The 15,730-nt window shown below is 40.7% G+C and overlaps 1 protein-coding gene across 3 annotated transcripts in view; it reads right to left on the minus strand.

Moving 5' to 3' along the window:
- Positions 1-15,730, minus strand: part of LOC122555094 (zinc finger and BTB domain-containing protein 20-like) — a 339,090-nt gene that overhangs the window by 6,295 nt on the left and 317,065 nt on the right. Inside the window, exon 10 of one of the 3 annotated variants that reach the window (XR_006313163.2) lies at positions 8,700-10,834. The exons of 1 other annotated variant lie outside the window; for it this stretch is intronic. The gene's annotated coding sequence lies outside the window, so the exon portion shown is untranslated. Of the gene's footprint in view, positions 1-8,699; positions 10,835-15,730 lie in introns of those variants that run through there. One more of the 3 variants, XR_006313162.2, reaches the window with a different exon arrangement.

Genomic DNA, 15,730 nt, shown 5'->3' on the forward strand with positions numbered 1-15,730 from the left:
ATCATTTTCAGGGAACTATAAATCTGTACCCCTGGTCTCTCTGTTTGACAAAGCTCTACAGGGTCCTATCATTAACTGTGTAAATTCTACCGTGGTTTGCCTTAATAAAGTGCAACATCTCACATTTACGTGAATTAAACTTCATCTTCTATTCCTCGTTCTACTAGCCCAGTTGATCAAGATCTTCTTGTACTCTTGGATAAGCTCCTTCAGTGTCCATTAAACCACCAATTTTGATGTCACCTTCAAACTTACCAACCATGCCACCTGTATTCTCATCCAAAATGCTTAAAGAAATGGTGAACAACAGTGGATGCAGCACCAATCCTTGTCGCAAACTGCAGGTCACAGGCCTCCAGTCCAAAAAAAACAACCCTCTACCCTCTGTCTCCTACCATCAAGTCAATTTTGTAGTCAATTGGCTAACTCTCCCTGGAACCCATGTGATCTAATCTGACCAACCAACCTATCATGTGCTACCTTGCAGTACCGTAATACAGCATCTATAGACTACAGTCTTCATTTTGTGCATAATTCTACAAAACCTCAAGCACAGCTACTCACATTTGGCCAAATATTCAAGGTAACTAGAATTTTAGTGAAGCACCACATCTAAGAGCATACACAGGAACAAAGGACTCAGGAGCAGGAGTTGGCTATTCTGATCTTTGAGCCTGATCTTCCATTCAATAAGGTCATGGTTGATCTGATTATGGTCTCAAGTCCACTGTTCTTTCTGCCTTCCATAACCCTTGACTCTTTTGTCTGGCAAAAAAAAATAGAATTCAGCTTGGAATAAATTAAATGACCAGCCTCCATTGTTTTTCATGGAGGAGCTTTCTATGTACTCACAATCCTCTGAGAAAAACAAAACCCTCACCTCCATCTTAAAAGACATCTTATTCTTATATGGTATCCCCTAATTTGAGTCTCCTCCACAAGAGAAATCCCTATCAAACCCCCTCTGGATTTTACATGTTTCAATAATATCATCTTATTCCTCAAAACTCCACTGTGTCAAGGCCCAACTTGTTCAACATTCTTTCATGAGCCTTTCTTTCACAGAAATGTGTCAAATAAACTTTCTCTGAACTTCTTTCAACGAAATAATATAAATTTTAAATAGTTCAAATAATTTAAAATATCAAATTTCCTTAGGTTTGTCTGAATAGGGATATAGAATTTTTATATCCATTGAAAGGTCAGACAGGATCGCTGTTTGTTACTTCTTCTGTAGGATGGTATCTCAGATACCCTCAGTAGTATTCTGCAGTGATTACTGCATCTTGAATAGTACATATAGACTTCACAAGATCATCTTTACTAAAGCATGATAAAAAGTCTAAGATACGCATGTGTTTAGTCTCTCAAAATGGCAAAGCTGAGGAGGCTTGGAAAATATATTGAGGGGAGATGGAGTACTATGTTTGGTTACCAAGAGAGTTAACAAGCCATCAAATGGGAGTTACAATTAATTTTGGTGCAAACCTGTGACATCGGAGGAAGGAAGTTAGTCATTTCCATTTGCTTAAAGCCAGCAAGACCCACTCATATCAGATTTTATCATCAAACATGTTAATTAAAGAGAGGACAGAATTTTCCTGACTGATTATCTTAAAATTCATTCTGAATTAGACTGAGGATGAGATAAACTGTCAGCATTACTATAAACATTTTACTGTTAACCCTTAGTCAACGAAGTCAGATGGAATTAATCTTCTTTACACAGTCTTCAAAAACACAATTTCCTAGTTCAGAGATGGACTCTAATATAAAGTTGTAATGGTAGTCGAGCAATTCAAAACTAAGAAGCTTCATTATTAAAGCAAACTCCCACCACTCAAGTTTTATCATTTCTTTTTACCTAAAACATAATGGGTTGGCCATTGTGGGCCAGGGGTTGGAGAAAGAGTGATGCTGCTCCCTGAAGATACATCAATTGGTTTTAAAAGGGCACCACAAGGTAGATGGGTTTAAAAAGCTGCGGCTTGAACGATGGAAAGAAGTTCCAAACTCAAGAGTTGCCAGCCAATCTGACTGACCAGCAGTTCCTACAGTGCCAAAGGGACAAAACTCAGACAAAAACTGAAATTGCTGGAGAAACTCAGCACCTGTGAGCATCTGGGGAGAGAAAGCGGTCTGCACTTTGTCTCCCCAACATTGAGGAGGCCGTATTGTGAGCAGCAAATACAGTAGACTAGATTGTGTGAAGTGCAGGTAAATCACTGTTCTACCTGGAAGGTATGTCTGGGGCCTTGGATAGTGAGGAGGGAGGAAGTAAACGGACAGGTGTGACACCTTCTGAGGTTGTAAGGGAAGGTGCTGTGGGGAAGTGGAGATGGAGTGGACCAAGGTCTCTGTGAGAAACAAAGCTTACTCACTTCAATAATTGCAGTCCGAGACAAAATCTGAATCAGTAGTGTCCTTTATTTGTACACTTGCAAGTGGGTGCAATGTCTAATGCCAGACAAGGCAGAAGACAAATACACACCAAATTCAACAAACTCTCGAAATTTATACAATTCGAGTCCCTACATATTTTTTCTTATTTCACTGTTTGCGCCCCCCCACTTACGTCACTCATTTCCCTAAGACTGATCCCACAACTTCTGTTTATCCGGCCTTGTCCGTGACAAATGCCTATCTCTGGCCCCATAAGGTCGTTTGACGTCATTCCACTGAGGTCATCGTTAGGCATATTCTTTCTTTATCAGTATCTATTCCTTCCATCTGGGCCTCTCCGGAGGCCACTCTGACCTTTATGACCTCTTTAATTAGGGTTTGTTCCTATGTCTCCGTACAAGTGGGAAACCTACTGTTTATACAGGCCTCTCTTCACAGCATTTTATCTAGTGCCTGTATTTCTACCATTGTTTTGCAATCACGTCTCATGCTGACATACCATTTTTAGCTGAGACGAAAACAATTATGTATTTCCTCCACATAGTCCCCATTCTTGTTGACTCAGCTCTTGGCTGAAACAATTACACACTGATGTGAGTTCATTTACTCTGTATCAAAACTTGTAATTGCAGAAATAACATTAATTTACCTATATCCCACAGTCTCCCAGAGGGAATTAACCCTTGGAAGACTAACAAAGAAGGGGAGAGGAATGTGTGTCTGGTGGTGGCAATCTGCTGAAGCTGGTGGAAATGGTAGCCGATGATCCTCTGGAAGTGGATGCTGGTGGAATGGTTGGTGAGGACAAGGGGGACCTATCCCTATTGTGGGGAGGAAGAGAGATTATGAGGCCAAGTTCAGAAGATGGGTCTGGTCCAGCTGAGGTCCCTGTCAAAAACGGTGCTGGTGAATCCTCAGTTGAGGAAGAAGGTTGACATTTCGGAAGCCCCCTTATCAAAGTTGACATCATTACAATAGATGCAACAGAGATGGAGGAACTGGGAGAATGAAATAGAGTCTTTACAGGAAGCAGGGTGCAAGGATGTATGGTCATGGTAACTGTGGGAGTCAGTGTGTTGGTAATGGATAATGGTGGCCAGCCTAACCACAAAAATGGACTCTGAGGTGCCGGTGTTAGACTGGGTGGACAAAATTAAAAATCACACAACACCAGGTTATAGTCCAACAGGTTTATTTGGAGGTTTAGATTAGATTAGATTAGATTAGATTACATTACAGTGTGGAAACAGGCCAGACCGCCCCTCCACCTGATAAAGGAGCAGCACTCCAAAAGCTAGTGCTTCTAAATAAACCTGTTGGACTACCTGGTGTTGTGATTTTTAACCCAGAAATAGAAACAGAGATGTCAAGGAAGGGAAGGGAGGAATTAGAGATGGACCAGGTGATGTTGAGAGCAGGGTGGAAAGTGAAAACCAAATAGATAAACTTTTCCAATTCTAAACAAGACAGGGAAGCAGCATCGATGATGTCAACAATGTATTGGAGAAACAGTTATGGATGGGGGCCAGGACTGGAGCAAGGAATGTTCCCATCTACCCCTCGCACAGACAGGCAAAACTGGGCCCATGGGGGTACCCATGGCTACATGTTTGACCTGAAGAAATTGAGGACTTTAAACAAAAATTGTTCCAAGTAAGGACAAGCTCAATCAGGTGGAGGAGACACCCTAGATAGGGTGGAAAAGCAGATAGGAATTATTAGTCTTGGAAGTCAGAGATGCGGGCAAAGAGGTAGGTATAATTATAGGGAAGATGCTCCCAATTACAAAGGCATTCCCTTAAAAAAAAAGTACCTCCCTTCCTTCCAGTCTTTTCATTAACTTTGATGAAAGAGAAAACAGCCTTACAGCATAAACACTATGTTCATTTCACAGTTTTATTAGTTTTTACTATTTCTTCCCTCTGGGCAGTGTATTGTGGTAGTGCGAGTGTGTTGAGGGTTTAATTTGGGCAAGAACTGTCCACTTAAGGGCTTCAATCAGACTAAGGATAGGATGCCTAGTGGGCACCATACCCACCTACTCCAATATTATGTTGATCAGGCCAAGGGTGTGCTGAAAGGGGCGAGTGTGCCACCTGACATATTTTACATGCTCCCCTCCATTCCCCACATGAAAACAACTTTGCGGGGGGCATAAAATCCAGTCCCAGGGCATTCTAACATTTTCAAAATTTTTCTTTAAAGTGTCTTATTCAACCTCTTTGAAACTATATTGCTACAAAAAGTTGAAGTGTGAAGATTGATTACATTTTCTGGTGTCAAACAGATAACCACAGCTATTGGTCAAGTTTGTTTATGATGGTGACACCATATTTAAGTGAACTAATTTTAAGTCCACGAAAGAATAAGTGGGAAGGGAACTTCAAGAAATAATGAAGAACAGGAAAAAAAAACACAAATTAAGATCAACTGCGTCCGTTTCTGGTCTCCCGGTTATAGGATGGATATTATTAAGCTAGGAAATTCAGAAGAGATTTACCAGGATGTTACTGGGTATGGAAGGTTTTGTTAGAGGCTAGATAGGCTGGGACTCCTTTCACCGGAGCTTAGCAGTTGAGAGGCAACTTTATAGAAATATATAAAATAATAAATTTTGTAGATAGAATTAATGGTAGTTATCTTTTCCCTAGAGTGGGAAATTTCAAGACTGGGGGCATACTTTTAGGGTGAGAGGAGAAAGATTTAAAAAGGATATGGGGGGCAACTTTTTTTACACAGGGAGTGGTTTGTGTGTGGAATGAACTTCCAGGGAAAGTGGTGGATATGGGTACAGCTACAAGGTTTAAAATCATTTGGATAAGTACATAAATAAGAAATGTTTGGAGGAAAAGGAGCCAAGCACAAGCAGATGGGACTAGTTTAGTTTGGGATTATGGTCGACATGGACTGGTCGGACTGAAAGGTTTGTTTCCATGCTGTATGACTCTTATAAATCCGATAAAAGAGTGCAAATTCAAACAATCACATTTGAATATTCAGGATAATATTGAAGCCTAAAGGTAAATAAAAGAGGAAATAGTTTATTACATATTAACAAATCAAACATTAATATTTTGATGAAAGCTCATAATATATTGGAAAATTTAGTTTCTAACCTGGAGTTTCTAAATTTCAGTTCTATCAAGAATACACTTGCCTTTTCTAGAAAAAGTCAGGAAGTTATTTTGAACAGTAATATGGTTCTGTTCGCCGAGCTGGGCATGTGTGTTGCAGACGTTTCGTCCCCTGTCTCGGTGACGTCTTCAGCGCTTGGGAGCCTCCTGTGGAGTGCTTCTGTGATGTTTCCTCCAGCATTTATAGTGGTTTGTCTCTGCTGGTTCCGGTGGTCAGTTCCAGCTGTCCACTGCAGTGGCCGGTATATTGGGTCCAGGTTGATGTGCTTATTGATTGAATCTGTGGATGAGTGCCATGCCTTTAGGAATTCCCCAGCTGTTCTCTGTTTGGCCTGTCCTATAATAGTAGTGTTGTCCCAGTCAAACTCATGTTGCTTGTCATCTGCGTGTGGCACTACTAAGGATAGCTGGTCTTGTCGTTTCGTGGCTAGTTGGTCTTCATGGATGCGGATCATTAGCTCTCTTCCTGTTTGTCCTATGTAGTGTTTTGTACAGTCCTTGCATGGGATTTTGTACACTACATTGCTTTTGCTCATGCTGGGTATCGGGTCCTTCGTTCTGGTGAGTTGTTGTCTGAGAGTGGCTGTTGGTTTGTGTGCTGTTATGAGTCCTAGTGATCGCAGTAGTCTGGCTGTCAGTTCAGAAATTACCGCAAATTCAACCCAAACTCTGGGTCAGATATGTGGATGACACCTTTGTAATAATTAAAAACACAGAAATAGAGAACACACACCGGATCATCAACGCCACACTCACAGGAATCCGATTCGCTAGAGAGGAAGAAAAGGACAACCAACTCCCATTCCTACAGAGAACACCTAACGGAGAATTCACCACAAACGTATACAGGAAAGCCACACACACAGACCAAGTCCTGAACTACGAAAGCAACACACAAAAGAAGTTGCATCAAGACACTGTTCAAAAGGGCTACAACACACTGCAGCACATCAGAACTGCAAAAAGAGGAAGAAGAACACCTATACAATGTATTCGCCAAAAACGGATACCTGCACAATTTCATCAACAGATGCCTAAGGGCAAGACAACGGAACGAGGACATGCCGCAACCCAAAGGACTAGCCACACTACCATACATCAAGAGCATTTCTGAATTGACAGCCAGACTACTGCGACCACTAGGACTCATAACAGCACACAAACCAACAGCCACTCTCAGACAATTCACCAGAACGAAGGACCCGATACCCAGCATGAGCAAAACTAATGTAGTGTACAAAATCCTATGCAAGGACTGCACAAAACACTATATAGGACAAACAGGATGACAGCTAACGATCTGCATCCATGAACACCAACTAGCCACGAAACGACACAACCAGCTATCCTTAGTAGCCACACACGCAGATGACAAGCAACCTTAGTTTGACTGGGACAACACTATTATTATAGGACAAGCCAAACAGAGAACAGACAGGGAATTCCTAGAGACATGGCACTCATCCACAGATTCAATCAATAAGCACATCGACCTGGACTCAATATACCGACCACTACAACGGACAGCTGGAAGTGACAACCGGAAGCGGCAGAGACAAATCACTATAAATGCTGGAGGAAACCTCACAGAAGTGCTTCACAGGAGGCTCCCAAGCACTGAGGATGTCACCTAGACAGGGGACGAAACGTCTGCAACACAAATGCCCAGCTCGGCGAACAGAACCACAACAACGAGCACCCGAGCTACAAATCTTCTCCCAAACTTTGAACAGTGAGCTAAAAATAGCATTTTCATGAAATCACATGATGTTAGTAAAATGCCTAGCATGTCATCCAGAGATATAATTGTGCATGTGTTCACTGCCTTGAGTTTTACAACCAACAGAATGAGTGAGAGATCCCGAACAGATTCGTTCAGAGAGAAGACATCTATAATAGCCGAGATCACAAGGTTTGATGGTGTTGTTGATCATGAGAAGGATGGTCTCAGGTTACATTCTGATATTATTTGCTGATAAACAGGCAGAGCAACTAGATGGGATTTAATCCTGATGAATGTGAGGCAATTCATTTTGGGGTCTAAGGGAAGGATATACACAATGAATCATAGTTTTCTCAGGAGTACTGAAGAATAAAGGGTCCTTGGTGTACAAGTCTAGATCCCTGAAGGTGTCAGCAAGGTAGACAGCATGGTGAAGGTGGCATATGGGTTGTTTGCCTTCATTAGTTAGGGAATAGAATGTAGGAGCAGGGAGTCTTGTCATAACTTTATAAAAGCATTGGTTAGGCCACAGATAGAATATCGCCTGCAATTCTGGTCACCACATTCTCAGGAGGACATAACTGCACTGGAGACAGTGCAGAAGTGATTCACTAGGATGTTGCCTAGGATGGAAAGCCTCTGTTATGAGGAGAGCCAGAATTGTTTGAGCTTGTTCTCCCCATCAGCACAGGAGGCTGCAGGGCGATCTGATTGCAAGGCAGAGTCAGAGTAAATCATGAGAATCTCTTCCCGAAGACAGATGTATCTAAATAGCAGAGGGCAAATGTTTACGGTGAGGAACAAGTGGTTGAAAGGAAATCTGAGGAAATTATTTTCACCCAGGTGCTGATAGAAATATGGAATATGCTGCCTAGGAGGGTCATGGAGGCAAGTACTTTTGCAACATTTAAGAAGCAATTGGATGAATACTTAAAATGCCAGGGCATGATAGGCTATGGATCACTTGCTGGTAAATGGGATGAGTGTAGTTTGGTGTTTGCTGGTCAGCATAGACATAGATAACTATTCATTGACTAATTCCGCACAGGCCAGAGATTGAAACTTAATTATCCCTAATCTGTGTCAGCTATACGCTGACAACTATTCGACAGATATCACTCAAACTCTGGTAAAAATAACGAAATAGAATTATGAAATATCCAAAAACAGTTTTTTACTAGTTTAAATAATTTGGTGACAGGGTTGTGTGGAGTGTTGTTGACTCATTAGTTTAATAACTATATAGTAGATAATAATGTAGTTGTGTCATGACTCACTGGGGTAGTCCACTAGAAATCTGGCAATCAGATTTTATAAAGGACAGAGAGATTCCCCAATTTGCCTGATTTTCACACCCAGGTCAATAGAAAGCATGGATCATGTTTCTGTACTTACCAAGAATGACTATTTATTATAAAACAATAAATCGGCTTTCTTCAATTTTTATGGGGCTTTTTTCTGCAGAGAGAAAAGACAGAGTGCCCAGTGGCGGTGACCTGAAGGCCTCATTGTATCTTGTTCAAACTGTTCCCTCACCTCAGAATCAATCAATAATTGTTAGCACACTGAAAACTTTTGCTGTTGGTAACTGGTCACCAGTTCATAAACCTCTACTTGCTGTCAATCGAAGGTCCACTTGTATATAACCATTCCTTCCCTTCAGTTCCAGTTCATCTGCAACTACTGTGATAATGCAGAGCTGTACAAACAATGTACAAGTTACTTGCTTTCAAACTATGCAGCAATCCTTGTAATCCCTAGTTTTGAAACAACTGTTTTTCTAATTTTAGCATGCAACTAAATAAAATACAAAATTCAAAAGACACAGTCTTTTAGTAGCACAAATTATAACTCATTTTGAAAAGTTTGTATCATTATACTTTGGCCTTAAATTTCATAACTTTGTTTAACATTAAACAAAACTTAGTTTTATTTATAAATCACTGTACTTTTGGAAAGATAGGTAGAGGAGAGGAGAAAGTATAGGTCATATGATAATAAAAGCCAGGAGATATAGTACTGATCACCAATGTAGCAGAAGGAATACGAATTATTGAGACAGTAGCACAGATGAATAAAGGAAAATCCAACCAAAACGTTGCACATTTATTAGCAAGTCTGACAACGTGAATGACTATGTGCTTTCTTTTTATACGATGCGAGAACAATTTTTCACATCAAAATATATTCAAAATATAGCAAAGTTTAAAGCTTAAAAGATCAGATTAAAACGTCTTACTCAGACATATTGTATAGCATTAATTTCATAAAAGCCAGGATGAGACCACATCAAAATAAAACAGCAACAACTTAGATGTCGGGAGACAGAAACATGGAAGGTGCTAAAACAGGTCGTGAATCTGTAAAAGAATTGTGCTAGACTGAACAGCTGGGTTTGAAAAGTCCTCAATCTATAATTAAATTGTTGTGGGTCATTTTAACACAAAGGTGCTATGCAGCAACACATACTTTTAAGTTGCTGTACAAAACTGAAGGACAACTATCCAAATATCTCGAAGCACAGTACATAAATAAATCCAGTTTCAAAACTATTAAGAATAAAAATCATTCTTTACAGGTCTGTTGCAAAATAAAATGGCAACAAAAGCACATTGAGAAGCTTTGTGACCTCAAGTAATCTTTTTGTTTTTCCCTCCTTATCGAGATAAACTATTCTTCGATATATTGGATGGAACCACATGGATGTGCGAAAAGGGGTTGGGAGAGGGTTGCTGTTGGTAGGGGAAGATGAGTGAGTGTGATGTTGGCCTCTTTACTTCCTCGAAAATCCTTAACAATCCTACTGTGGCTATTTTCTCAGAAAGTCTATTGTGATGAAGTGCCAATGGGACACTATCCATTTTCAGACCTCCCTTTGAGAGGATTTTCTCTCTGAATATTCTAGTGCAGGGCAGATGTCCCATTGTCAAACCGGCACCTCAGTGAAGGGGTTGTGGATGGAAGGGAAGAGATTGACTTTAAGACTACAGGAGAATCCTACCTCAGGACTTTCATATTCTAGGTGCCACAGATACAGATACACATGACACTGTGACAGATTTTTAAAGATCCCCAGGCAGGAAGGCAGTCCTCGACCCTACCCATCTCAGATAATCTAATCTCAAAACTGCAGCTTCCCACTCAATCACACATTTCCCACACTTCAAAAGCCAATTCTGGGGGCATTTCACTCCATTCTCATGTGCATAATTGATATCATGTAAAAGTCCTAAAAAGGCTTTCAACCAATGTCTTACATGAATTGGTCAATTTTATTATTGCTAATAATAAACATACACAACCTGGAACACAGTCTAATCTAGTGAAAGTCAAAGAAATAACATTAGAGGATCGGGTCACAAATTTTCAATCCTCCTCAAAGATGCCCCTTACACGGAGGGACTTGATGGTTGTGACTTTAACACTTTGGCCTGGATTTTCATTCCTGACTTGCGGACATGAAGATGAGATATTTTTCAGTTCTGCAAAGCAAACTTGTGGACAATCAAGAGGGCCTGAACATAGAATTTTTGTTCCAGTGTGGCAGGGTTCTCAGGCTGTTGTGCCTACAGACCTTGGAAAGGAGAACAGATATGGACAGGCATGAATGAAGGCTGGTTATAAAGATAAAAGAACATGAAGAATAAAACCCCTCTCACATTTGCCACGCTTCATCTGTACCAATCTATGTCACGTCAGATTCTTCACCCACCCCAATTCCTCATGCAATCCATGTCAACCAATACCCTCTACCCATCCCACCACCCTTTTAATCCCTATTCCAATTTAGTGGTCAACATTTCCCCCCCCCCCCCCCCAGTTTGTCATTTTACTTACCGTGCCAAGTGATCTTACATCCAAGATGGGTCAGATCCCATTTAAGATGAGAAAATATGAAGTTCTATTAAATAAAGTTGAAGAGTTTTGCAAATTTCGCTACATTGAGAAAGCACTTCAGTTCATAAAAAAAAAGTTTACTACATTTAAATTCCTTCACCTCATTTGGTCTTTAATAAAACAAACATTTCAGTCAAGTGCCACAAGCATTAGAAATCACAGTCCCACATCACAGAGCCTAAAACCATGGCCTTATTGTCAAACTGTAAAGGAAGGTACTTACTGTGAAAATGGATTCTGGTGAAATCAACCATGTCAGATTAATGAGTCCTTAGGCTCATGTCAACAGACAGCTCTAAGTAGAAACCAGTCCTTAGTTTTGACTCTCCAGACTTTTTGTCAAAGTATAAAAGGCTCAGAGTTTTAAAGACCTCAAACAGTTTTGACCGGTCTTTTTGATAATTCTTTGACAGCCTCAATGAGTTTATACAATTACTTACACAAACATGCCAATTCCAAAAGGCACCTGACCTCTCCCAAAGCAGTATTTACCTCCAAACAGCAGTTTACCTCCCCCAAATGTGTCCTGGGAGCAGATCCAAAAAGATACTTGAACTATCCAAATGAAACCTTAAATATTCAGGCTAGCTCTCACCTGGTCTAACCAGCACACTTTGTATTTCAGACACTTAACTCACCAAAGTCTGCAGGAATGGAGACAGCTAATCACTTAAATAACAACTTGCCTCCATAAACTACACAAGGATGAATCCTGAGCTAAATCTATCCTTGTCTCTGTGAAAATTATAGTTGTCACTTTTGGTGTGAGACTCATGATATCCAGCTACTTCTGCATTTTCACCAAGATTAAAAACCCTCTATCTTGATGTAAACCTTGGTGCTCTTTTTAAGAGAGGAGAAAGATAAACTAAATCATCAAGACCAGGTGTCTCTGTGTTAATTGTGAACAGTTCACATTCATGACTCAAGATAAAATTCCTTAGCAGTTAGAAATACAGAAATTAGTTATCAGCAACCACAGATTTGTTAAATACAAATTTGTGCCAATTTTAGTTTGGAGCAGGAGCAGAAACTGAACTGGCAATGAAGGGTCACATTTGGTGAGTGACAAACCTCATGGTGTTTTGATGCCCAGATCCTATTTTAACATTCAATTAATCTATCCAATCATGTTGGAAAATAGGGAGCCCACTCAATTTCATTTGTGAAGTTTCTAGCATGTCACTCAACATTTCCTTCCACTCCATCTCAACCATCAGCATATAATTTAAGGTCAAACTCCAACACATTTATTTCTGACTTTTTACATGACAGCAACAACTCCTTGAGGTAATCTTCAAAACTAATTCCACACATTTAGTTTTACATTCATCATCTTTCCACCCTCATTTTTATCCCCAGCTTTTCGCAGATTCACTATATGTGCAAGTCCTAGACATCACCATTTACTTTTCAACAGTCACTCACTAACACTTGTCTTCTATTACTACAGAACAAGATGACTTGATGTTATGGAGAAAATTAAGATTGGGGAGGAATATTTAACATCATAGCCCTTATCCAAACAGAGTAAGAAATCTTGAAGGCTAGAGCTCCAGAGAAATCTAAGAGCACTGGGGTAGCCAGACTGGTAGTTTCTTGGAGCAAGGTAGCTGTACATTATTTGTGACTCTGCAAAGATTCAGGACATATTCAACAAGTACAAATACAAACTGCAATCTGGAAACTATTCACTACATGACGCACCCTCATCTACACGATCAGTAAACATATCAGTATCTCTGAACTGCTCAGTGCAATGTGATGATAGGCTGAAGCAATATCCACCAGCATTACAATTGGTTAAGGGAATGGCAACATGCTATTCTTTAGCAATGCTCCCTGCTGTGCCTTGCTACGCAATCACTGGAGGAAAACCAGCGCCATTATCTTTAGACCTCCTGAGGAGTACTTTGTGGATTTCTTACAAATAAGCAGAGGTGGGTAGATTGAAGAGTATAGAAAATATTAAAGAAAAATAGCTCGAAGTCCTATATCTCCCCACCATGGTCACTCCGACATGAAATCAACTTGTCATGTGCTGTTAACTGATGGATGCATGAACCCCCTTTTTCAATAAACTGCTACTTTCAACATTATGTGCAGTGTATAGCAAGTAGTATTTAGTTGAGACATACAGAACATAGAACCATACAGCACAGGAATGGGCCTGTCGGCCCATGATGTTGCACCAAACAGGACGGCAAATTAACCTAATCCCTTCTGCCTATCTTTGGTTCATATCCCTCCACTCCTTACATATTTATGTGCTTATCTAGAAGTCCCCTAAATGCACTTTTCATATCTGCCATACATCCCTGGCAGCAAATTCCAGACTCCTACTATTCCCTGTGCAATAAACTTGGCATTCACATCTCCTTTGAACTTTCCCCATTACCTCAAATGCATGCCCCCTGGTCTTAGACATTTCAACTCTGGGGGGAAAAAAGATTCTGACAGTCAATCTTAACTAAGAATCCCTTAATTTTATAGACTTCAATCAAGTCTCCTCTCAGCTCCACTGCTCCAAACTGAGTTTTTCTAGCCTTTCCTTGCAGCTCATATGCTATAATCCAGGGAGATCCTGGTAAATCTTTTCTTCACCCTCTCCAAACCCTCCACATGCTTCCTGTAATGTGGTGACCAGAACTGAACACAATACTCCAAGTGCGGCCTAACCAAGCTCTTATAAAGCTGCAACATGACAGCCTGACTTTTGTACTCAATTCCCCAACCAAAAAAGGCAAGCCTACCAAACGCCTTCTTTACCACCCTATCTCCTTGCGTGGCCACTTTCAGTAAGCTATGGACTTGAACCCCAAGATCTCTCTGTACATCAAGGCTGTATTAACTGCATACTTTTCCTTAACATTTAATTTCCCAAAGTCCAGTTCCTCACACTTATCTGGATTAAGCTCCATCAGCGATTCCACCTGATCTACATCCCACTATATTCTTTGACAATTTTCTACACTATCCACAACTCCACGACTCTTTGTATCAGCTGCAAACTTACTAACCCACCCATCTACATTTTCAGCCAAGTCTTTTATGTGTATCACAAACAGCAAAGGCCCCAGTGAGGACCCCTGCAGAATAATGCTAGTCATAGACTTCCAACCAAAAAAACAACTTCCACCACTACACTCTGCCTTCTATGGGCAAGCCAATTCTGAATCCATCAGCCAAGTCACCGTCGATCCCATTCATCTTAATCTTCTGGATGAGATTACCATGAGGGACCTTGTTGAAAGCCTTACTAAAATCCAAGTCAACAACATCACTGCTGTACCTCTATCACCTTTATCACCTCCTCGAAAAATTCAACCAGGTTACTAAGACATGACCTGACCTGCACAAAGCCATTCTGACTGTTGCTAATTAGGCCATGCTTTTCCAAATGCACATAAATCCTATACATAAGAATTCTCTCCAATAGTTTTCAGCCAATGATGTGAGACTCACCAATCTATAGTTTCCTGGATTATCCCTATTTCCCATCTAGAATAGAGGAACAACATTAGCTACTCGCCAGTCTTCTAGGACCTCTCAGTGGCTAGTGAGGATACAAAAATCTTGGTCAAGGCCCCAGCAATGTCCTCTTGCTACTCTCAGCAACCCGGGGTAGATGCCTTTGGGCCCTGGCGACCTATCCACCTTCATGCTCTTCAACAGACTCAACACCACTTCTTTCTTGATCTCAAAGTGTCCTAGTATATTAGCATGCTCCACAGAAATCTCCCTATCCTCCATGTCCTTCTGAGTGAATACTAAAAAATGAATGGAAAGTATTCATTTAGGATGTCACTCACATTCTTTACTTTCAAGCACAAGCTCTCTCATTTATACTAGTGTGGTCCTACCTTTTCCCTAGTTATCTTCTTGCTTTTAGTATATGGATAGAATATCTTGGGATTCTCTTTAACCCTACCTGCCAAGGTCATTTCATGGCCCCTTCTTGCTCTCCTAATTCCCTGCTTCCTGCTTTTATATTTGTCATGGGCCCTGTCCGATTTTAGTTTCCTAAACCTTACATATGCTTCTTTTTTGCTTTTGACTAAATTCACAACTTCCCTCATTATCCAAGGATCCCTTCCCTTGCTAAACTTGTCCTTCCTCCTTACTGGAGCATGTCGGTCCTGAACTCTCATCAGCAGGTCTTTAAATAACTTCTGTATGTCAAATGTGAGGTTGCCGGATAACAGCTCTACCTAATTAACACTCCTTAGCTCCTGCCTGATACTGATATAATTGCCTTCCCCTAGTTTAGTACCTTGCCACGAGGTCCTGACTTATCCTTATACATAGCTATCTTAAAACCTAAGGAATTGTGATCAGTTTCCAAAGTGCTGTCCCAGTGAAAGGTCAGTCACTTAATCAGGCTCATTAGCCAGTACAAGGTCCCGTGTGGCCCCTCCTCTAGTTGTACTATCCACATACTATTTCAAGAAACCCTCTTGGATGCACTTAACAAGTTTTGTCCCATCTAAGCCTCTTGCTCTCAGGGAGTCCCAGTCAATATCGGGGAAGTTAAAGTTACTCACTATGACAACTGTTTATATTGCATCTTCCC

Source organism: Chiloscyllium plagiosum, unplaced genomic scaffold (assembly GCF_037043375.1).
Source record: "Chiloscyllium plagiosum isolate Xiang-an unplaced genomic scaffold, Cpla_swu_hap1 HiC_scaffold_12, whole genome shotgun sequence".
Classification (NCBI taxonomy): domain Eukaryota; kingdom Metazoa; phylum Chordata; class Chondrichthyes; order Orectolobiformes; family Hemiscylliidae; genus Chiloscyllium; species Chiloscyllium plagiosum.